The following is a 22843-nucleotide window of genomic DNA, read 5'->3' as shown; positions in this document are numbered from 1 at the left end:
TCTCTTACTTACAACTCTTTTCTCTATTAGCATTAAGCATAAAAGCATAGAGCAGAAGACCTCAAACTTTTTGGTCTTGGGGCCCTTTTACATTCTTAAACATTAAGGAGGGCATGAGGGTTTTAACTATTGATGCCTTCCATATTAGAAATTAAAATGGATAATTTTTAAACTATTAATTTATTTTAAAACAATAGTAGCAAACTCACCACATGTTAACATAAATAGCATACTTGTTATGAAAAACTACATTTTCAAAAAATAGTGAAAAAAGTAGATTGTTTTATATATGTGCAAAATTTTTAATATCTTGCTTAACAGAAGACAGGTGGATTCTCATATCTACTCCTGTTTTAAGCTTTTGTGATATTACACTTGATGTGATAATGAAAAATTACACTATTCCCTCATACAATACTGAGAATGGAAACAAAGAAAATACTAATATTATTAGGAGAATAGTTCTGACCTTATGGAGATCCTGAAAGGGACGCAAGGACCAGTGGAAGTTCATGGACCATACTTTAATGAGTACTTCTGACCCAGAGTGAATCCCACCCAGCCCACCCTAGGCCTGGAAACACACAACCCAATCTAACCCCAGGAAGATCACCATGAGACAGGAGTCTGAACAGTGTTCATATACAGTTGACCCTTGAACAACAGAGGGGTTAGGTTACTGGCCCTGTGTGCTAGAAAAATCCATGTATAACTTTTGATTCCCCAAAAATTTAACTACTGACAGCCTACTGTTGACTAGCAGCCTTGCCAATAATATAAACAGTTGATTAACGCATATTTTAAGTTAGATGTATTATAGACTGTATGCTTATAATAAAGCTAAAGAAAAACTGCTATTAAGAAAATCATAAGGGAGAGATAATACATTTACAACACTGGACTGTATTGAAAAAAATGTAAATGGACATGGCTAAATCCTACTGTTTTCACTTCATCAGTGAGGATGCATTTAGCAACAAGTAGCTAAAAACCAACCAAAAGCGGCTTAAGAGATAGGAATATTTATTATGGGGGTGCCTGGGTGGCTCAGTCAGTTAAGTGTTTGGCTCTTCACTATGGCTCAGGTCATAAATTCAAACCCTGTGTTGGGCTCTGCACCGACACTGCAGAACCTGTCTGGGGTTCTCTCTCTCTCCCTCTCTCTCTGCCCCACCCCTGCTAGATTGCTCTCTCAAAATAAATAAATAAACTTTTAAAAAGTAAAGAAATATCCTTTAAAAAAAGAATATTTATTATGTCTCATTAAGCCCTAAGCAGGATGGTGTTTGATTCATTAATGCACCAGGGTCTTTCCATTTCTCCACTCCGCCATTTTCATTATGCCACATCTGCTCTTTGGTTTTCTCCCTTCATGTTTGCTTGAGGTCTTCAAATAGACCTCAAACCAGAGCACCCAGAGGCAGGGAAAGTACAAAGAATCCTTTTAAAAATAAGAATAAGCTTTCCAGAAGCCCCACAGTGGACATCCTCTCTTGTTTCATTGGCCAAAACTGTCTTTCCTTCTCATGCCTGAACCAATGAGTTGGCAAGGAGAAGGACATCATCATGACTGAATCAGACCAACTAAAGGCTGAGGCTCAAAAGGAACACTGTTCTCCTCACCACCACCACTGGTGAAAAATATTGGGGTTCTCTCTGCAAAACAAAGGAGAGAACAGCTATTGGGTGGGTGACAAATAGCAACTTCCCACCTTCTCTCTAGCTGAGTTACCTCAGAGAGGTTACTGAACATCTCTGGGGCTCGGTTTTTGCATCTATTAACTGCAAATAATAAGAAGTACCTACCATCTAGGCTTCTGTGAGGATGAAAGAGGATTGTTCACGAATAGCACTTAGCATAGTACTCGACACGAAAGAAGTAAATGTTAGCTAGTAATGTGCCATCTAATTCTCAATAAATTTTCTAATTAGATATTCTTTCAGATATATAAACAGACCTTCTCTCCTCTTCTAGCAGCTAATAACATCCATTGTAATAAACTCTTACAAGACAGAAAGGTTGTCTTCTTTATATTTTAATCACTGAGCTGCATCTTTTCTACTGTCCCTTGGCCATTTATCCCAACTTGAAGAGAACAAAAATAGACTCGATGCTAAATGACTGACAAACACTGAGAATAAAAGGAAAATGATCCTGGCTATGATACAGCTTACTCCATGTGCAAGATCCAAGTATAATATTTGGTTTTTTACAATAAACCACTGTAGACTCATACTTGGCTAATAGTGCACTGTGACCCCCAGGTCTTGCTATGTCTAAGCAGGCTGTTCCCCTTGCCACTGGTTTCTCACCACCATGTATTATTTCCTTCTGGTTGATCTGGGGCAAGTCTCTACATTATGTGCCACACAAAACAAAAGACTTCTTTCTGAGAATTGCCTGAGATGCCTATGAAATAGACCATCAGAAACAGAAATCTCTCAAATATAAAGCTTTGTGGGCTTGGTATGGGAATATTAGCTTTGCAACTCTCAGGAATGATGTAGCGAATGCTGCTGAATGACGTACACATGCTATATGTTGGTTAAAAGAAGGTATTGCCCAAGTATCTGTCTTACAGGAGAGAAGTGAAATACACATCGATCCTATATTTCAGAGGCTTCGTGTTCTTTAGATGTTTTGTAATGATTCCTCTGAACTACTCCTCAGGATAATTTTGTTACTGTCATCTTTGTGGATGAGGCTGCACAGAGCAAGAGAAAGAGCCCTGGCCCGGGCAGTAGGTGAGCTAGGCTTCAGCCCTGCTCACTGCAGAGTTTCTGTGCAACCTCCAACAACCTGTGTGTCTTCCTGAGCCTCAGCCTCCCACTTGCCACAACGAACTCTGTAGCTCTGCCACTCTGAACGGGGCTGACACCCTAGCCGCATCCTGGGATTTGAAAATACCTTCACTCCACTCCAGTGAGGTGCTTGGGAGCTCCAGCGACAAGCACACAAGCTCTTCCCTTGAGAGAGGGCATGTGAGCCGTGTCAACCGTGATGCCCTTTTGATTCCTGGCTATGCAGCCTGCTTGTGTGTTAAGAACAGTGTCTGGTGTCTATCGAAGAGGAGCTTCCTCTATGTGGAAGCACAATGGTAGAAATCTGTTAAAAAATACTTGAAGAAAACATCTCAGTGGTTTTAATATTTATCTTTGAGAGAGAGGTAGAGACAGAGCACCAGTTGGGGAGGGGCAGAGAGAGGGTGAGACACAGAATCTGAAACAGGCTCCAGGCTCTGTGAGCTATCAGCAACAGAGCCCGATGTGGGGCTCAAACTCACAAACTGCTAGATCATGACCTGAGCCAAAGTCGGACACTTAACCACCTGAGCTACCCAGGTACCCCTCTCAGTGTTTCTGATGATCGAATGGCACAGAATCACATGTGGTTTTGATGACTACATGGCCAGAGATCATTTAGAAACTCTCCCATTTTTTCATTTCCCACGTAAGAAAACATCACTGCAGCAGGCTCAAGATGGAGTAGGACCAGAACCAGGACTGGGCTGCTTACTCCCACAGACAGCAGAATTTTCACTAAAGCATGCTACTTCTCTTATTTTCCTTAAGGTTTATTTCTTTTTGAGAAAGAAACAGAGTGTGAGCAGGGGAGGAGCAGAGAGAGAGGTAGATAGAGTCTGAAGCATATCAGCACAGAGCCCGACATAGGGATCGAACTCACGAACCGTGAGATCATGCCCTCAGCTTCAGATCTAAGCTAAAGTTGGATACTTAACCAACTGAGCCACCCTGGCACCCCTAAAGCATGCTACTCCTTCCAAATATACCAGTGTCAGTGTCAGAGGTTAGGCACTTAGATAAATAAAAAATACAAAAATTATGTTTACAAGGCTTGACACCTCTCGCTTATAAGTAACTTGCGCCTCTATTCTATTTTTAATTTTTTTAATTCCAGATAACGAACATGACGCTGTTAGTTTCAGGTGTACAACACAGTGATTCAACAATTCCTTTATTCTTTCATTTGAGCCTCTGCACAAAGAGAGCAGGCATTTGGAGGGGTTAAGTGACTTGCACAATGTCACTTAGCCAGGTGGTCAAGGGAGCCAGCCCTGGAGCCCAACCAACTCTTCTAACCCTGCTCTGGTCTGTTTCCTGGACTTGGCCCTGCCTCCTATCAAACAAGCGAATTACCAAGGAATGAAGTACATCTTTCCACTGCCTCTGGCTGCTGAGTGATGAACCTGAAAAGGACTGCTCCAACTGGCAATCTACTCCAAGCTATTCACATGTTCTAATCTACTAATATTAACACCATAATTAAGTTTACTTTTAGGAAACTCCTAACAGGAAAGCCAACCAGAAACCAGATGTTCCAGCGGATTCATGTGTGTGGGCGCGCACACCCACGCGCTCTGAAATGGCTCATTGCTACACATTTAACCATGTTAGTACACAACTATATGAATTCAGAGACAAATTACTAAATAAACAAGTTTTTCCGTCACATAATATTGGTGATTTCTTACATTAACAACGAGGAGCAGCAGTGTGATGGTCAAGCAGGAGGGCTCCAATAGTCCTGTCCCAGCACAAATCCTGCCTCTTACTAGCTGTGTAACCCTGTCGGTCTCCTCATTCACATGACAAATATAAAATTGTAACACCTACATCATTGTGTTAAGAGAATTAAGTATGGTAATACCTACAAAGAATGTCAAATCATACTAAGCATGCAGTAAGGGCATGATGTATACTAGGTATTATTATTATTTATACGATGGAGTGTCACAGTATCTTCATCTTATAGACAAGGAAAGTGAGACTTCGGAGGGGTTAGTGACTTTCCTAAACCTACAAGGCCTTAAGCGAGCAGCCTTATGGGAATGTATTTGCTAAAACCTTACTAAAGGTTAACTGGTGTCAGGCTGAAAGCAAACCCAAGACTAGCAGGGAGACGAAGAGAAACAGGAGGCTGGCTGGGCGGGAGGGTCTCTCAAAGGACCATGAGAGACAGCACTGAGCTGAATGTTGCCAACTTCACATTTTTGCTATATTTAATAAGTCACTGGTCTGTGCCAACCTGCTTACACCAAGTGGTAAGCTGAGTGGCTTCCCCTCAGAATGTGACAGCAGGAGAAGAATCAGATCAAACAGAAAGACCCAGCTTAGGTCACTTATTAAGACAGCCTTGAGGCGCCTGGGTGGCTCAGTCGGTTAAGCCTCCGACTTCGGCTCAGGTCAGATCTCACGTTCGTGGGTTCGAGCCCCGCGTCAGGCTCTGTGCAGACAGCTAGCTCAGAGCCTGGAGCCTACTTCCGGTTCTGTGTCTCCTTCTCTCTCTGCCCCTTCCCCTCTCATGCTCTGTCTCTCTCTGTATCAAAAATAAATAAAACATTAAAAAAAATTAAAAAAAAAAAGACAGCCTCTAAGCAGAAGGCCTGCTGTCCCATATGACATGATAAATCTGTTTAAATTTGAGAGGTACCAGTTACGGGGACATAACCTTCTTTCCTTATGAGGCCTACAAGTTACCAATACTCAGACCTAACAGTAAGTTTAAAAACAATCAACTAAATTAGCAACTAAAATTTCTACAGTGACAGTGTTGTCATTTAATTCCCAATCCATCTTGTATTAATCAATATCTTATTCAGTGAGACAAACCTACCACCACTGGTGTTGGTGGAAATGTAAACTGGTACAGCAGCTCTGGAAAACAGTGTGGAGGTTCCTCAAAAAACTATCAGTAGAACTCCCCTATGACCCAGCAATAGCACTGCTAGGGATTTACTCAAGGGATACAGAAGTGCTGATGCATAGGAGCACATGTACCCTGATGTTCACAGCAGTACTGTCAACAATAGCCAAAACATGGAAAAAGCCTAAATGTCCATCACCTGATGAGTGTATCAAGAAGATGTGGTATATACACACACAATGGAGTACTATATGGCAATGAGAAAGAATGAAATATGGCTGTTTGTAGCAAAGTGGATGGACCTCGAGGTGTCATGCTAAGCGAAATAAGTCAGGTGGAGAAGGACAGATACCATATGTTTGCACTCATAGGTCTAAAAGGAGAACAGGAGAAACCTAATGGAGGACCAGGGAGAGAGGAAGAGGGAAAGAGAGGTGGAGAGAGAGAGGGCTGCAAAACCTGAGAGACTACTGAATACTGAAAATGAACTGAGGGTTGAAGAGGGAGGGGGAGTCTGAAAGCGGGTGGTGGTAATGGAGAAGGGCACTTGTGGGGAAGAGCACTGGGTGTTATATGGAAACCAATTTGACAATAAACTATTTTAAAAAAACAATATCAAAGTACTACAGAGGTATCTAAACCTTATTCTCAAATTTCTCTTATCTCTTCACAGAGCAGTGAGAGTTTGTGGAGCGGCACCAGATTTCCTCACATTATATACAGTACTGGCACAAACATAAGGACTTTTACTGTCAACTTATTGAGAAATTCTAAAGTGGTCCCACAGTTAATTTGAAGGTTCTATGTCATTAAAAGACCCAGACTTTTTTTTTATTATCCCATTTTGTCATCTGCAGGATACTGGTTCCTATCCTGAAGCTTGTAATCTCATGGCCACAAGCTTCTAGAGCCCCAATTACCACCTCCTCGCTCCATATTCTCCAAAGCAAGAAGGGAAGAATGAGGGCAAAAGCATTTTCTCCTTGTGTGACTCTATCTTCACTCAAAGAGGACTATGTGGTCTAGAAGCCCTCCAGAAGCCCCCCAGCTCATCCATGACTGCCGCCATACTGAATATGCAAAGAAGAATGGGATGGCTATGGTTGAATGAGGCCAATGGAGATCCAATCCCTTGGGACACACAGCCACCTAAACAAAACCAGACCCTTCAGCAAGAAAGAACAAGGAAGAGATGGATGTTAGGCAAGAAAGGAAGAATCTGCCACAGAAGTCTTAGCTCTTTCCAGACCACATGAGGCTTAAAGAAGTCTGCCCTCAGGGAAATGTGGCATTCTCCAAGGAATAGAAAGGATAACACTCGAATTTTTGAATATTCCACTAGAAACTTCTGGAAATCAGGGGTGCCTGGATGGCTCAGTCAGTTAAGCATCTGACTTCAGCTCAAGTCATGATCTCACAGTTCATGGGTTCACGCTCCAGGTCAGGATCTGTGAGGACAGCTCAGAGCTTGGAGCCTGTCTTCAGATTCTGTGTCTCCCTCTCTCTCTGACCCTCTGTGATTATGTTCTCAGTATATTCCTCAATGAACAATAAAATTAACAACTTTGTACAAGGGAACCCGAAGGGGCTATAGCCCTAGGAAGTCTGAGGAGGGGCCCAAGCCAGGGTTAGAGCTGCTCAACAGGCACCTTAGTTGCAAAAATGAGGTTTGGAGAGTGTGAGTCTCACTAATGAAGAGGATCTGATTCAAATTCATGAGCTCGTCTCTGGGTCTCTTCAGAGACGTGGTACAACTTCCTGGCTGCTCCATGTGCTTGAGCTCCCATTTTGCTTCAAATGGAAAACCACCTGAAAGTTTCCTGAGAAGGGTTTTCACGGGGAAAGTTTAAGCGTAATGTATCTGTGGCAGAACCTGTGTCAGCATAGTCCCTCCCAGAGCTCCCCGAGAAAACCAGAAGGCAGCGGCACGTGCAGCTGGGGCAGGAAGACACATTAGGAGACCCGGTCGCAGCACCATGTTGTCAGGACACCCTCCTGACACACTCGGACTCACGCTCCCCACCCCACGCCACCAGCCTCCAGGATTCCCCACCTGCAGCACAGCCGTGGCACCTTCTTGCCTCCCTTGCCGGGGGCACCATCTTCTGCTCTGGCAACGAGTGTGCTCCTGACAGACTCCGTCTGCCCATCCACTAGGAGTTTCCACTGCACTGACATCTGGGATTCAAAACTATTCAATCTACTGTCAACATAGTCTTCTTAAAATAAAAATTTTTTTAAGGGGAAAAAAAAAACAGTCAAAAAGTAAAGGAATCCAAACACTATCTAAAATGAAACAGAGAAACAGCATTCTTTTTGTCTTATTTTTTAAATAGAGCTTTCCATCTCCCATGTGTTTATGCTATAATTAGAAAGTATGTCGTAGAAAGGGTGTTATGATCACCCTCTAAAATTCTTGTTTTTCTAACACTGAATTTGCCATATGATATTAATTTGGGGAAAGAAAAACACAGGGAAGCAGACACAGCACAGAGTTCGCAACGCAGGGCTATGGGGTTTCAGAGTCAGGAGGAATTGCTAAAAAAAATAAATAAATAACAATAATGTCAATTAGCGTTTTCAGGCATAAAAGTGTTGAAATTGTCTAATTTGAGTCTGCACTGACTGTTGCCTAAATGATGGCAGTAGACTGAATCGTCCTGCTTCCCAAGTTTTCCCTCCTCTGATTCAATCTCCAGAGACCCATTATCACGCCTTCACTCTGGTCAGAACCATCTAGTAGACTCCCAGCACCTACAGAACTAAAGACTGCCCCAAACTTGGTATTCCACATTCCCCCTAAGGTTATTCTCTACAGAAGTGATCCTACCTCCCCAAGGGGGTACTTGAAAATGTTGGGGGTGGGGGAGTCTTTCCAGTGGTCAACATGACACGGACCACTACTGGCTTTGAGAAGGCTAGGGCTGGGGACAGACACTCCCTGAGGCGACAAAGAACCATGCACCCCAAAACACCAATGGATGACCCATCGAGAAGCTCTGGGGCTACCTTCTCAAGTTCTCCTATGTATTTTCTCATCCTTCCTCTGTCCTATCCAACACTCCAGCCACCTTGACTAGTCCCACTGCTGACCCCAATGGCCGTGTTCACATGAGTCTCTTGTCTGGAATGTTCTTCCCAGCTCACTGATCCTTACTACCCTCAATCCTTCAAAACCCAGAATAAACTATTCCCATCACCCCATCAACATTAACATCTCCCACTTTTGCAGCTCCGCCTCACTTTGCTTAAACATCTGGTTTAACACTTACTGTATTCTGCCTTTAATTAATGCCATCATTATGACTCTAATCTCCACTACCAAATAACACATTCCTTGAAGACAGGAATCACCTTACCTCTTTAGGTCCCCCTAACACTGAGCACTCACGTAGTGCCTGGTACTTTGTAGATTTGCTGAATTTAATTGAATTAACCTCGTTATTTTTAAATATCTTTTCTGTCAGATATCTGTGGTGACATTCTCAGTTTTTGTTAAGATCCTAGTGGATTTAACACGTAAAGTCTCATTTTATTAGTCTTCAGGGGCAAAAATCTATTTAAGCAAATTGCAAAAATGATTGGTCTCCTGCCCCTGTAACTTAACAGGGTTAAATCCTCTCAAAAGAAACAACCAAAAGGAGCTATTCTTCCAAAAGTCACAAGAAAAAGAAAAATGTAATTTTTTGGTGTTACCCAGTGAGATCTTTGTGAACACATAGCTTCCCAAATGACTAAACCTTGCAAATTTCGCCTGACTTTAATTCAACTTTCTTAAAAAAAAAAAAAATTTTTTTAAGTCACCTTTGGACTGGGATGAAACGTGGAAAATTCCAACTCAAAGTAAGATTTCCCCCCCTCCCTCAGGAAGCTGTGAGCAAATGAAAACAAGGTTTGGCGGGAGCATTTTATCACCTCTACTATAGGACGGGTCACTGCCATCGCCATACTTGTTGATGAGACATTTGGCAAACGGCCTGCTGCAGAAATATAGTCTGTGGCTTTATTTTGCTGGAGATTTCATCCATGAAGATTTTCTTTTCCAGTTCCAAAGTTCTCCCAAGAGGGACATAGCTGCTTTTTGGAAACCTGTGAAGTGTTGGCAAGTCTTGCCCTGTTTACCATGGAAAGTTGTACTTGGACGGAGTTCCAGCGTATGACCTGGTACGAGCATAGATGGATGTTTGGTGCCTGCTATTTTCTCCTCATGTTGATCTGGAAATTCTAAATCATGGAACCAGATCAAATAACTTCGATCTTTCCAGTTCGTTTGTTCATCATGGCATATGGTCATACCTGCACAGACTTGAAAATACATCGGCAGATGATGGCACATATGTTACTATTAAAATTTATGGGTTTGGTTCTGATTAAGCTGCAGAGAGCTGCCTGAAAAAAGGAGCAGACTATTGGTAAGCATGGGCGATTTAATGTCTGCTTATCTGTTGTTTTTTTCTTCAGGAGTTCTAACGTATCATATGGCTTTGAAACTGCATTGATGGGCTGTTTTATTTTTTAAAGAAGAAAGAAAAAAAAATAACTAGCCCTGCCTGCAAGCAGATATTATCTGCTTTCCTCTAAATAACTGTCTAAAGCATCTGGCCCAGGATTGTGTAAGAGATTTGTTTTTATGTCTTTGGGAAGCATTTAACAGTCTAGTACAGGACCTCTTCGCTTCTTGACTGGATTACGGCAGTCATTTCTAACTTGATCCCGGACCACGGTCCTCACATCCCACCCTCAGTCTATTTGCCATAGTCTTACTGGCCCTGTCACTCCAAAAACAGATCTGATCACCCCAATCCAACAGCTAAACCCCTTCACACAGTTTTGGATAGCTTTTGGGAAAAAGTGCCATATTAGCATGGAATGCAACATTCTATCCTAACTTTTTCTCTCACCTCACACGACTTCTCTTCCTCTGTACCACATGTCACTTGCCAAGGTATCACTCAGTTGTGCCTCTCTGCTTTTGAACCAGCTGCTCCTGTGCATATAATGTCCTCTCTCAACTCCCTGCCTTTCCGTGGCTGGCCCCTATTCATCTTTCAGCCCACATGCCATTTTCCAGAAACCAACCCAAACTTTCTCATCTAGAAAAGGTGACCTCCACAAGTGTTCCAGTAATACTTGGGCATATCTCTAGGATGACAGCTGTCACAACGCACTGCACTGTAATCACACAGAAGTTCCAAGGGACCATGTTTTGTCCACAGTGTAACAAATATCCTGGTATGTAGGCACGCCTGGGTAGCTCAGTTCATTGAGTGTCTGACTCTGCTCAGGTCATGATCTGGTGGTCCATGGGTTTGAGCCCCTGGTGGGGCTCTGTGCTGACAGCTCAGAGCTTGGAGCCTGCTTGATTCTGTGTCTCCGTCTCTCTCTGCTCCCCCCCCCCCCGCCATTTGCACTCTCTCTCTCTCAAAAACAAAACAAAAAACACATTAAAAAAGTTTTTTTAATATCCTGGTAGGTAGAAGATACTCCGTAAAAACTGATCACATTATGAAGGGAAAAAAGGATGAATGGAGCGATACTGGTTTGCATTTATAGTTTACTTGTTTTTCTGGATATACCTTCAGACATTGATAATTCTTGAATTTTCCATTTTGGTTTTTTTTTTTTTTAATATTTATTGTCAGGGGAGGGGGCAAAGAGAGAGAGGGAAACACAGAATCTGAAGCCGGCTCCAGGCTATGAGCTGTCAGCACAGAGTCCGACACGGGGCTCGAACTCACCAACTGTGAGATCATGACCTGAGCCAAAGTTGGGTGCTTAACTGACAGAGCCACCCAGGCGACCCCTGAATTTTCCATTTTGAAAGGATCAGAAATTATTCTGTTCCCTTTCTACCATTTTGAGAAAACAATGTAGATTTAAAAACCAAGCTGAACTAAAAGAAAGTTTACACCAGCTAAGAACTGAAGAATGCTCTTTTCATGGCTAGCACAGCCAGGACTCATGGTCCCAAGAAGCATCTGAATGTGGAGCAGCTCTAAAGCAGTGGACACTAATACTCTGACCAGTGTGTTTATTCCTCGTCCCCCTAGCAGGCCCCACAAGCAGAAAGAACGCCTTCTCCTCATCCTTTTCTGAGGAACACACTTAAGTCTGCTCTGACAAGAAAGGAAATAAGGAAGATCTGCCTGCAGCAGTCCAACAAGATTGACAGCAGAGTCCAAATGCACAGAACCTACCCTACTGGTTTAATAGATGCCATGGGCATCAACAAGACTGAAGAAAATTCCTGTCTCATCTGTGCACCAAAGGTCCTTTGCTGTTCATTTATTACACCTTAGGAAGCCAAGTACAAGTTGTGTGATGTGAGAAAGGTCTTTCTGGGCACCAAAGGAATCCCTCATCTGGTGACCCATGATGCTCACACCAACTGTCACCCAGATCCCTCATCAACGTAAATGAAACCATTCAGATTGATCTGGAGACTGGCCCGATGACTGATTTCATCAAGTTTGATACTGGTGACCTGTATATAGTGATGAGAGGTGCCAACATGTAAACTGGCATGACCACCAAAGAAGAGAGGCATCCTACATCCTGGTTCTTTAGGTTGAGGCTCCTGTGAAAGATGCCACAGGTGGCAGTTTTGCTTCCCAACTCTCCGATGTTTTCATTATTGGCAAAGGCAACAAAACATGGATTTCTCTTCCCTGAGGAGAAGAGATCTATTTCGCCATTGCTGAAGGAGAGACAAGATGCTGGCAGTCAAACAGAATAGTAGGTGAAATGATTCCTAGAGATGCAACCTGAAGGGTCTCTGTACTCAATGTAAGATAAATATGTCACGGACAGACCCATAAATACAGAGGATAAACTGATGGTTGAAGGGGGTGGCAAAATGGCTGAAAGAGAGTGAAAGACTCAGGCTTTCAGTTATGGAATGAGTGAGTCATTGGGATAAAAGGCACAGCATAAGAAATACAGTCGATGGCATTGTAACAGCAATGTATGGTGACAGATGGCAGCTACACTCGTGACAGGCATGGCATAACATACAGAGTTGTTGAATCACTGTTACATACTTGAAACAAATGGAACATTATGGGTCAACTATATTTCTATTTTTTTAAAAAGATAATATGGCGGGTTGCTGAAGCTCCTGACTCTTGATTTCGGTGAGGTCATGGTCTCACAGTGCATGGGATCAAGTCCCGCAGTGCAGAGACTGCTTGGGTTTCTCACTCTCCCTCTCTCTCTGCCCCTCCCCTGCTTGTGCTCTCATTCTCTCTCAGAATAACAAACATGGAAAACATTTTTAATAAAAATTTAAAAAATAGATAAGGGCACCTTAGTGGTTCAGCTAGTTAAGTGCCTGACTCCTGACATCAGCTCAGGCCCTATCTCTCAGTTCATGAGTTTGAGCCCCACACTGGGCTCTACACTAACAACACAGAACCTGCTTGGGATTCTCTCTCTCCCTCTCCCTCTCTCTCTGCCCCTCCCTGGCTCATGCTCTTTCTCTCACAAACAAGTAAGCATTTAAAAAAAGATAATATGGCATAATTAAAAAAGACAAAGAACTAAAGAATGACACAAACCATTTACGAACTACATATTAATGAATTATACAGAAGGCATCACTCAGATGATTCTGTGACCCTCGGCACTGCATACAGGTCATATACTGACCAACACAGAACATCTAAAATAAAAATACCAACCCTAGTTTGTGACCAAAAAGCTGCCTCCAGTTATTCCATAGATATTGCTAATTTTCAGGATAAAATCATTTTAAGTTAACTTAAATACAAAGGAATTAACATAATATTCTTAGCAATTTTGGAAAAAGTACGTTATTAACTTTAACCATTAATAGGGTTTACAAATCCTTCTCATATTTAAAATAATCCAAGAGAGCCTGAGTGGTTCAGTCAGTTAAGAGTCCAACTTGGGCTCAGGTCAAGAAGATCTCAAAGTTCTTGAGTTTGAGCCCCACATCTAGCTCTTCACTCTTAGCACAGAGCCCGCTTTGGATCCTCTGTCTCCCATTCTCTCTCTTTCTCTCAAAGATAAATAAATGTCTAAAATTTTTTTAAATAACCTGCTTGCAGGATTTGTGACCTTTCCACTTGTTTTCTTTTATTCCTCCATAGGCATTGAGAATTCAGAGAATCCAATCTTTAATTCCAATGTCAATAAACCCAGCTCCAGTCCAGAACTTATACTTTGTGACATCTTCCACCCAGGCTCCAAGGGATACAAGCACTGTTTAAATTCAGCCTTCTGAAGCATCTGGGTGGCTCACTGAGTTAAACGTCCAACTTCAGCTTATTTCATGATCTCATGGCTTATGAGTTCAAGCCCCTCATCGGGCTCTGTGCTGGCAGCTCAGAGCCTGGAATCTGCTTCAGATTCTGCGTCTCCCTCTCTCTCTGCCCCTCCCAGCTTGTGTTTGTGTTCTCTCTCTCTCTCTCTCTCTCTCTCTCAAAAATAAATAAACACTAAAATCAGCCTTCTATGTAAGAAAAAAAATCTAGAGTGTGATATGAAGTGCAACACACTTTCTAGCTTTCAAACTACATCTCTCTCTACCCCTGCCCTTACTGGTCACGGTCTACAACTCCTTTAACAAAGAAACACAAAATAAGAAAGAATAAGGCCTCAGATGTTGCAGAGATCATCCACTGACTTAAACTCACACTACCTAGTTTCTCTTTTTGCCTTCTTTGCCTGGAAGCTTGGAGGCCAATTTATTACTTAGTTGTAATAAAACTGTTCTCCTCTTTGCTTCAGTTGAAGCCTCATTCTGTCCACTATGTTTTATGAACTGCATGTTAGGCCCCACCCCCAAATTCATATCTTGAAGCCCGAACCCTGCACTGTGGTTATATTTGGAGAGGGGAAACTCTTAGGAATTAAAATTAAGTTAGGCCATTAAGGTGGGGCCCTAATTCAACAGGATTAGTGTCTTCACGAGAAGAGTCACCAGAGAACTAGTTAACTCTCTTTCTCTTTCCCCTTCCCACCTCCCCGCCCTCCCTGCACACACATTAAGGAAAGGCCATGTGAGGGCACAGCAAGAAGGCAGCCAAAATGAGAGCTCTCATCAGAAACCAAACAAGCTAGAAACTTGATCTTGGACTTCAGCTTCCAGAAGTGTGAGAAGACACACTTCAGTTGTTTAAGCCATCCATCCAATGGACAATCTTCCGTTACGGGAGCCCCAGCTACTGTATATAGGATTCTCTCTCTCTCTCTGACTCTTTATTGCTCTCCTGGCAGCTAGCCCCTAAGCTCCAGCCCGTGATCTCTGCTGTGCTAAATCCACAGTCATGCTCCCACCGGCCACACGGACTTCGAAAAAATACACTTCATAAGCTGAATGAAATCAAGAAAGGCAGTAACTCAGCACAATAATTTTGGGGCTATACTCAATCTACACCTACAACCTAAAAAAATTATTTAAAAAAATTTTTTAATGTTTTTATTTTTGTGAGACAGAAAGAGACAGTGTGAGCAGGGGAGGGTCAGAGAGAGAGGGAGATACAGAATCTGAAACAGGTTCCAGGCTCTGAGCTGTCAGCACATAGCCTGATGCGGGGCTCGAGCCCACAAACCATGAGATCATGACCTGAGCCAAAGCTGGATGCTCAACCGACTAAGCCACCCAGGTGCCCCTAAAAAATTGTTTTTAATTTTTGAGAGAGAGAGAGAGAGAGAGAGAGAGAGAGAGAGAGCGCGCGAGCGCGCAAGCAGGAAGGCACAGAGAGAGAAGGACACACAGAATCCGAAGACAGGCTCCAGGCTCTGAGCTGTCCGCACAGTGTCTGACATGGGGCTCGAACTCACAAACCTCGAGATTATGACCTGAGCAGAAGGTCCCCACTTTACTGACTGAGCCACCCAGGCTCCCCTATACTTGCAACCTTAATTCAGCCTTGTCTGTTGCTTTTAAAGAGTATCTGCCATAATTTGATAGAAAGCAATGATAACCTTTTTCCTTCTTAAACTCTAGTGTCCAATTTTGTAAGTGATGTTTCTATAAAAGTGGTAAAATTAGTAAGTGTACTGCTGTGGCCTGACTTCATGGTAGAGTGTGTCCTTACCGAATACTGAAACAACCCTGCTTCTACCCCATTTGCTTTGTTTTCAGGTTTCTCTCTTTTTCCTAATCTGCGTGATCCACAACCCAGCGCCCCCCCCCATTCTAATGCCTCCCCTCCTACCACGCTGTCAGCTACCAAGCTCAGTACTGCCTATTTCTTTGCTGTCATTCAGCTCAGAGAGAAAACTCTTTTCTTCACATAAGACATACTCCAGAGAACTATCTTATAAGCCTTCCAAACTGTAAGATCTTCTAGAAGTATAGATGTTTAGCGCTACAGAAAAGCTAATATTGTTCAATGAATAGCTTTTTGTGCCAACAATAAAAATCACAGATTAAGATAACAGAGTCTTGGGCCGCCTGCGTGGCTCTGTCAGCAAAGCATGTGACTTTGGCTCAGGTCATGATCTCACAGTTTATGAGTTCAAGCCCCACACAGGGCTCTACACTAACAGTGTGAAGCCTGTTTAAGATTCTGTGTCTCTCCCTCTCCCTGCCCTTCCCCCACTCTCACTCTCTCAAAATAAATAAACTTTTTAAAAAGGTTATGATATTAAAACTTTAAAAAATATATAATAAAAGTTTCTACTACAGCTCACATGCTTAAAACTTTCCTTAAAATTTTTCTTTGTGGGGTGCCTGGGTGGTTCAGTCAGTTAAGCATCCAACTCTTGATTTAACATGATCTCACGGATCATGTTCTCATGATATCATGATCTCACAGATCATGGGATCAAGCCCCACGTCAGGCTCTGCACTGACCAAGCATGGCCTTGCTTGGGTTTCTCTCTCCCTATTTTTCTGCCTCTCTCTCTCTCTCTCAAAATAAATAAATAAACATTTAAAAAACTCTCCTTGTGAGCCAAAATATTCTGAATGAAAAATCAGCTAAGAGTATTTTAGATAAATCCAATTTGACTTTTTTTAGGTACAGAATTCCAGAAATGACACATTTATTTTTTGAAAGTTGTATTTGGTCATTTTGACAAAAACTGAAAAGTGGTTGAATCTTGTGATTTCCTGTGTGAACAGACTTCAGTGAGAGATAATACTTTAAGGAATGACTAAGAATGGTCTTAAATATCTCCTGAACAAGCCTTTGGGCATCAACATTCGCCTTTTGGGCATGTAGAAACTGCACAGATTTAATGTCTCAAGATGCAACAGGGTCCAAGTACAGAATGACCATTTCCACTGAGCTGTCCAGCATGGATACGTGGTTACAGTACCTCTACACATGTTTCTGGAAAAGGCCACTAATAGGAAAGTGAGCACCAGTTCCCACTTCGTCAAAAATTAAAGTACTCAGTGTTTTCTAGAAATGCCCAAAGAGAGCTTAGCCGACCTGCCATTAAATATGTTTCATGGCCTCCCCAATATGACTTTTCCAATTTACTATCATAGACTCTATTCTCAAGTCAAATTAGATTCCTTTTTGACAACACTAATGTGTTCTACCCCACTCATGCTTTTCATTATACTGCTTTGTATTTATTCATAATACTGATCATTATCTGAAATCATCTATTTTTTTTTTTTACTGACTATCCTCTTGCCTCTCAGAATGAAAGCCTCATGAGAGCAAAGATTTTTCCTTGTTTAGTGCTGTATCTCCAGGGTCTAGAACAGTGACACAAAGGAGGTACTCTATACATACACACACACACACACACACACACACACGTGTGTGTGTGTGTGTGTGTGTGTGTGTGTGTTTAAGAAATGAATTGATGAAGTATTTCCCAGAAACATTCAAGCTTCATTGTGTATGTGCCTTGGAATATAAAGTGTCCTCCATCTAGAAGGCCTGTATTCTTCCTTTACACATCTTAGTGGTCCAACTGAAATTTTACGGCATCTAGGCCCATGTCAGAGTTGCCAATATGCATGCTTCAGACCCCTCCACAGAGTGGAAACTATTTATGAGATCAGCCTTGGATAGTTTCTTTTCAAATACACAGACACACCAACTAATCTTTGACAAAGCAGGAAAGAACATCCAGTGGAATAGATAGTCTCTTCAAATGACGCTGGGAGAACTGGACAGTGACATGCTGAAAAACGAACCTGGAACACTTTCTTATACCATACACAAAAATAAACTCAAAATGGATGAAAGACCTAAATGTAAGACAGGAAGCCATCAAAATCCTAGAGGAGAAAGCAGGCAAAAACCTCTGTGACCTTGGCTGCAGCAATATCTTATTCAACATGTCTCCAAAGGCAAAGGAAACCAAGGCAAAACTGAACTACTGGGACTTCATCAAAATAAAAAACTTCTGTGAAGGAAACAATTAGAAAAACTAAAAGGCAACTGACCAAATGGGAGAAGGTATTTGCAAATGACATTATCAGATAAAGGGTGAGTATCCAAAATCTATAAAGAACTTATCAAACTCAACACCCAAAAAGCAAATAATCCAGTGAAGAAATGGGCAAAAGACATGAATAGACACTTCTCCAAAAAAAGACATCCAGATGGCCAACTGACACATGAAAAAATGCTCAAGATCACTCATCAGGGAAATACAAATCAAAACCACAATGAGATACCACCTCACACCTGTCAGAATGGCTCACATTAACAACTCAGGCAACAACAGATGTTGGCAAGGATGTGGAGAAAAAGGTTTTCTTTTGCACTGCTGGTGGGAATGCAAACTGGTGCAGCCACTCTGGAAAACAGTATGGAGGTTCCTCAAAAAATTAAAAATAGAACTACCCTATGACCCAGCAATTGCACTAGTAGGTATTTATCCAAGGGACACAGGTGTGCTGTTTAGAAGGGGCACATGCACCCCAATGTGTACAGCAGCACTATCAACAATAGCCAAAGTGTGGAAAGAGCCCAAATGTCCATCAACCGATGAATGGATAAAGAAAATGTGGGGTGTGTGTGTGTGTGTATGTGTATGTATATATATAAAGAAGTATTCCTCAGCAATCATAAAGAATAAAATCTTGCTATTTGCAACTACATGGGTGGAACTAAGCGAAATTAGAGAAAGACAAATATCATATGACTTCACTCATATGAGGAATTTAAGAAGCAAAACAGATGAACATAAGGAAAGGGAAGCAAAACTAATATAAAAACAGAGGGGACAAAACATAAGAGGCTCTTAAAAATACAGAACAGAGGGTTGTGGGAGAGGTTGTGAGATAGGGATGGGCTAAATGGGTGAGGGGCATTACAGAATCTACTCCTGAAATCATTGTTGCACCGTGTGCTAACTTGAACGTAAATTTAAAAATCAATTAATTTAAAAAAAATACACAGACACACAAGTGCATGCACACATACGAGCACACACACTGGCACAGTATCATTCAGTATTCATCACAGTAGTGAATGGGAATGAGGTACCACTCAAGTTCTTAATGCGATTTCACCTTAGCTAGAAACTTAACAAGAAAAGTAGACCCAGGGGCACCTGGGTGGCTCAGTCAGTTAAGCATCAGACTTCAGCTCAGCTCGTGATATCACGGTCCCTGAGTTTGAGGCCCGTGTTGGGGTCTGTGCTGACAGCTCAGAGCCTGGAGCCTGCTTCTGATTCTGTGTCTCCCATGCTCTCTGCCCCTTCCACACTCACACTCTGTCTGTCTGTCTCTCTCTCTCTCTCTCAAAAATTAATAAATGTTGGGGCATCTGGGTGGCTTAGTCGGTTAGGTGTCTGACTTTGGCTCAGGTCATGATATCACAGTTTGTGAGTTCAAGCCCCATGTCGGGCTCTGCTGATAGCTCAGAGCCTGGAGCCTGCTTCTGATTCTGTGTCTCCCATGCTCTCTGCCCCTCCCATGCTCATGCTCTGTCTCTCAATAATAAATAAACATTAAAAAATTAAAAACAAAAAAAAAAAGAAAATTAAAAGAAATATGGAGCCATCACTTGGTTAGTGCTGTGGAATGGCAAGAGAAATATATTAATTACCAGAGTTCAATCCACACAGAAACACCCAGAAAGGCAAAACTCCAGTACAAATTCAGATCATTAGTTAATAAACTTGGATTTAATTTTGTCATACTGGAGCTCAGTTGTCCTCTGCTTGGCTTCTGGAACAGAGCCAAAACTCCCTATGGCCTTCTGATAAGAGTGTAGAAAAAGAAAGTGGAAGAAGACAAGGCAGAACCTTCCCAAATCTACATAAATCTGAAAGGGCCTCCTGTCCTTAGGTTTGTGTCAGGCTGACCTCCTTGCTGCCCTAGAGCAGAGGAATCCGGCCTGCCCGTGTTAGCGGAGATTTACGAAAGCAGAAGGAGAAATGCCTTTGTTCGTCCCTTGAATCAACGAGCCTTCTACCAGGTGAGTCATTCTAGTCCTACTCACTCCTCCCCACCAAATCCCCCTTTCTCATGCCTCCCGCTGCGGGTACTCAGTCTCTAACAGCTCATTTGGTAACAGGTCCTTCAACTATACTCTAAATGAGAATTCTCCTGGCACCTAATGACAGTGAGTCCTCTGACCATAAAAATGATCAATGTTTAATCGCATGCTTTTTTTCTCTGTTCTACCTCCAGGCTCCTCCATGGCCTTCTAACAAAGAAGCATGTCCTTCTTTTTTCAACTTGCTCTTCAGTATTTCTTGCTGGATCTAGAGGTCAATGAAATCTGTGGATGATAGCATAGGCATAGCTAGTATGTTTATTTTAGTTTTTTTGACCAGTGTGAATGATGGGCTACAAATTGGTAATTTCCAATTCATTTTTTTTATACCTCGGTTTTAATACCCCAAAGGGTATCGTAAAATTCTTAAGACTAAATTAATTTGTATTAACCTTTAAATTTCTGAAATAAATACTGGGCAAGAGCATTCTCTGATGTAAAACATAGCAAAAGTTGTGGGGACACCTGGGCGGCTCAGTTGGTTAAGCTTCCAACTTCAACTCAGGTCATGATCTCACAGTTAGTTGGTTCGAGCCCCATGTTGGGCTCTGTGCTGACAGCTTGGAGCCTGGAGTCTGCTTCAGATTCTGTGTCTCCATCGCTCTCTGCCCCTCCCCAACTCACGCTCTATCTCTCTCTCCTTCAAAAAGAAACAAACATTTTTAAAAAAAACAATTTTTTTTAAGTTGTGGTGTCTCCAAACAGATTAGGAACTACTGTTTTCAGAAACAGACCTAGCCCATTTTATGAATACTGTCCAGTTACTAACAAAGTTAGATGTTTTGAGATAATAAATTTTTTTCGCTGCATGCAAACTCTTTGAATTTTAAAATATTCACCCTTCTTTAAGGCCTCAGAATTAGAAACCTGACACATGTGTGAAGGTTACACAGACAACTGTTAGTAACTGCACCAAGCATTACTTCCAGGTTGGCTTGCTAACAACAGAAAATGGCTGGAGGCAGCTCCAAACAGGTATGCAAGGAAGGAAATGAATGCATATTAATTATGGCCCCCCATGGTCAAAACAGAGAGACGCACGTTCACTGACTCTAATCCATTCCATTGATGCTCCTGAGAGTCAGACGGGAGTATGGCTTGCTCACAAGACTGTCTTAAAAAATGGTCTAAAACACCCTACACAAATTGGGACATAAATCAGAAACAAGAGAAAGAGATAAGGAAAGGCTCATCACCCAGTTTCAATCCCAAATGCAGATGCACGGAGCTGGGAAGTATTTTTCTCAGTACCAGTGCCTGCAACACAAGTAACATTCATACTTCTGTACTAATAATATTTAGAACTTATTACTTAGTATTTATTTAGTACTTTCTATGTCCCAGGAACGGTTTGAAGTCCTTTAACATATTAGTAGTAGAAACCTCACAACAGGTAGTCAGCCAAAGGCTGTTACTGCTTTTAACACTGTGCAAAAGAAGAAACAGACACAAAGAACAGACACTTTGCCCTAAATCATACACATATTAAGTAGCTGAGCAGTGGAGCAAGGATTTAAGCCAGGAATGTGTGGCTCCAGAGTCCATACTGTCAACCAGTGTATTTACTACCTGCCTAAGGGTTACAAAACATATTTATAAACTCTACTGAAAGATATCTCGAAGTTACAGAACATTCAAGAGGCACTGCACAAGAATGAGGAAGATGATGCCACTCCAAGGAGCTATGGGGCCACAAACAACTTCAAAGAGACAATAGACCAACCTGATCGGTATGGGTGGGTGTTACAAAAATGGGTACAAAACCTGTGTCATCACTAAAGGAAGACATTCAATTTAAGCAAAGGTACTAAACAGGCTGTGTTTTAGCTTATGGGCAAGTAACAAATTGTATCATGTATCTTGAATGTATCATAGATAAGCTGCTATATAACGATCGCCACTTCAGATAGCTGTGAAATTAGGTGATTAACTAGTTGTTACTTAACCTTCTAATTTCTGTATAAGTCTAATTACATGAAACAGAAGTTGGGGTTTTGATTTTTTACTTTGCTTTTCTGTTTAGAGTGTCATTGTAACTACTGTATTGTAAATGATGGAAAATAATTGCATATGTTTAAAAAATTGTGTTATATTCAAAAAAAATTTTTTAATTAAAAAACTTAAAAAAAAAAGTTGTTGCCAATGATGTTATGTGACAATGATTGGATCACTGTACCTGTGTCATAATTTCTTGTAACTCCCCCTTCCCAAACCCCATAAAAACCCTGCTCAGCCCTTGCTCGGGGTGCTCAGCATGGATCCACTGTGCTGGTGAAGTCTGTGAGCCCGAGCTTAAGCCCAGCAATCTTAAGCCCGTAATAAATGCCCTTTGCTTTTGCAAAAAAAAAAAAAAAAAAAAAAAAAGGAAGACATTCAACAACTGCTAACATAGGAAGCCATTAAAAACTACAGAGAAAAAACTGGGGTACCCGGGTAGCTCAGTTGGTTGACCATCTGACTTCGGCTTGGTCATGATCTCAGGTTCATGGGTTTGAGCCCCATGTCAGGCGCTGTGCTGACAGCATGGAGCCTGCCTCAGATTCTCTTTGTCTCTCTGTCCCTCCTCCACTCACGCTCTTTCTCAAAAATAAACATTAAAAAAAATACAGAAAAAATTGTGCACTTGCTGTGAACAAATCAAATTCCTAAGAAACATGGTAAATACAGTAGTGTGGCTTTTCCTCAGGTATATTTAAGGGAGAGTTAGATACACCCTTCTTGGCATGTCAGC

At 41.9% G+C, this 22843-nt stretch overlaps 1 protein-coding gene and 1 pseudogene across 4 annotated transcripts in view; one reads left to right on the top strand and one right to left on the bottom strand.

Annotated features, from left to right (window-relative positions):
* Positions 1 to 22843, bottom strand: part of LOC115286662 (60S ribosomal protein L39) — a 140813-nt gene that overhangs the window by 36229 nt on the left and 81741 nt on the right. The window lies entirely within an intron of this gene.
* On the top strand, positions 11648 to 12408 carry LOC115288669 (annotated as a pseudogene).

Source organism: Suricata suricatta, chromosome 3 (genome assembly GCF_006229205.1).
Source record: "Suricata suricatta isolate VVHF042 chromosome 3, meerkat_22Aug2017_6uvM2_HiC, whole genome shotgun sequence".
Classification (NCBI taxonomy): Eukaryota; Metazoa; Chordata; class Mammalia; order Carnivora; family Herpestidae; genus Suricata; species Suricata suricatta.
The sequence above is the reverse complement of the archived record's forward strand: the minus strand, read 5'-3'. Positions and strand labels throughout refer to the sequence as shown.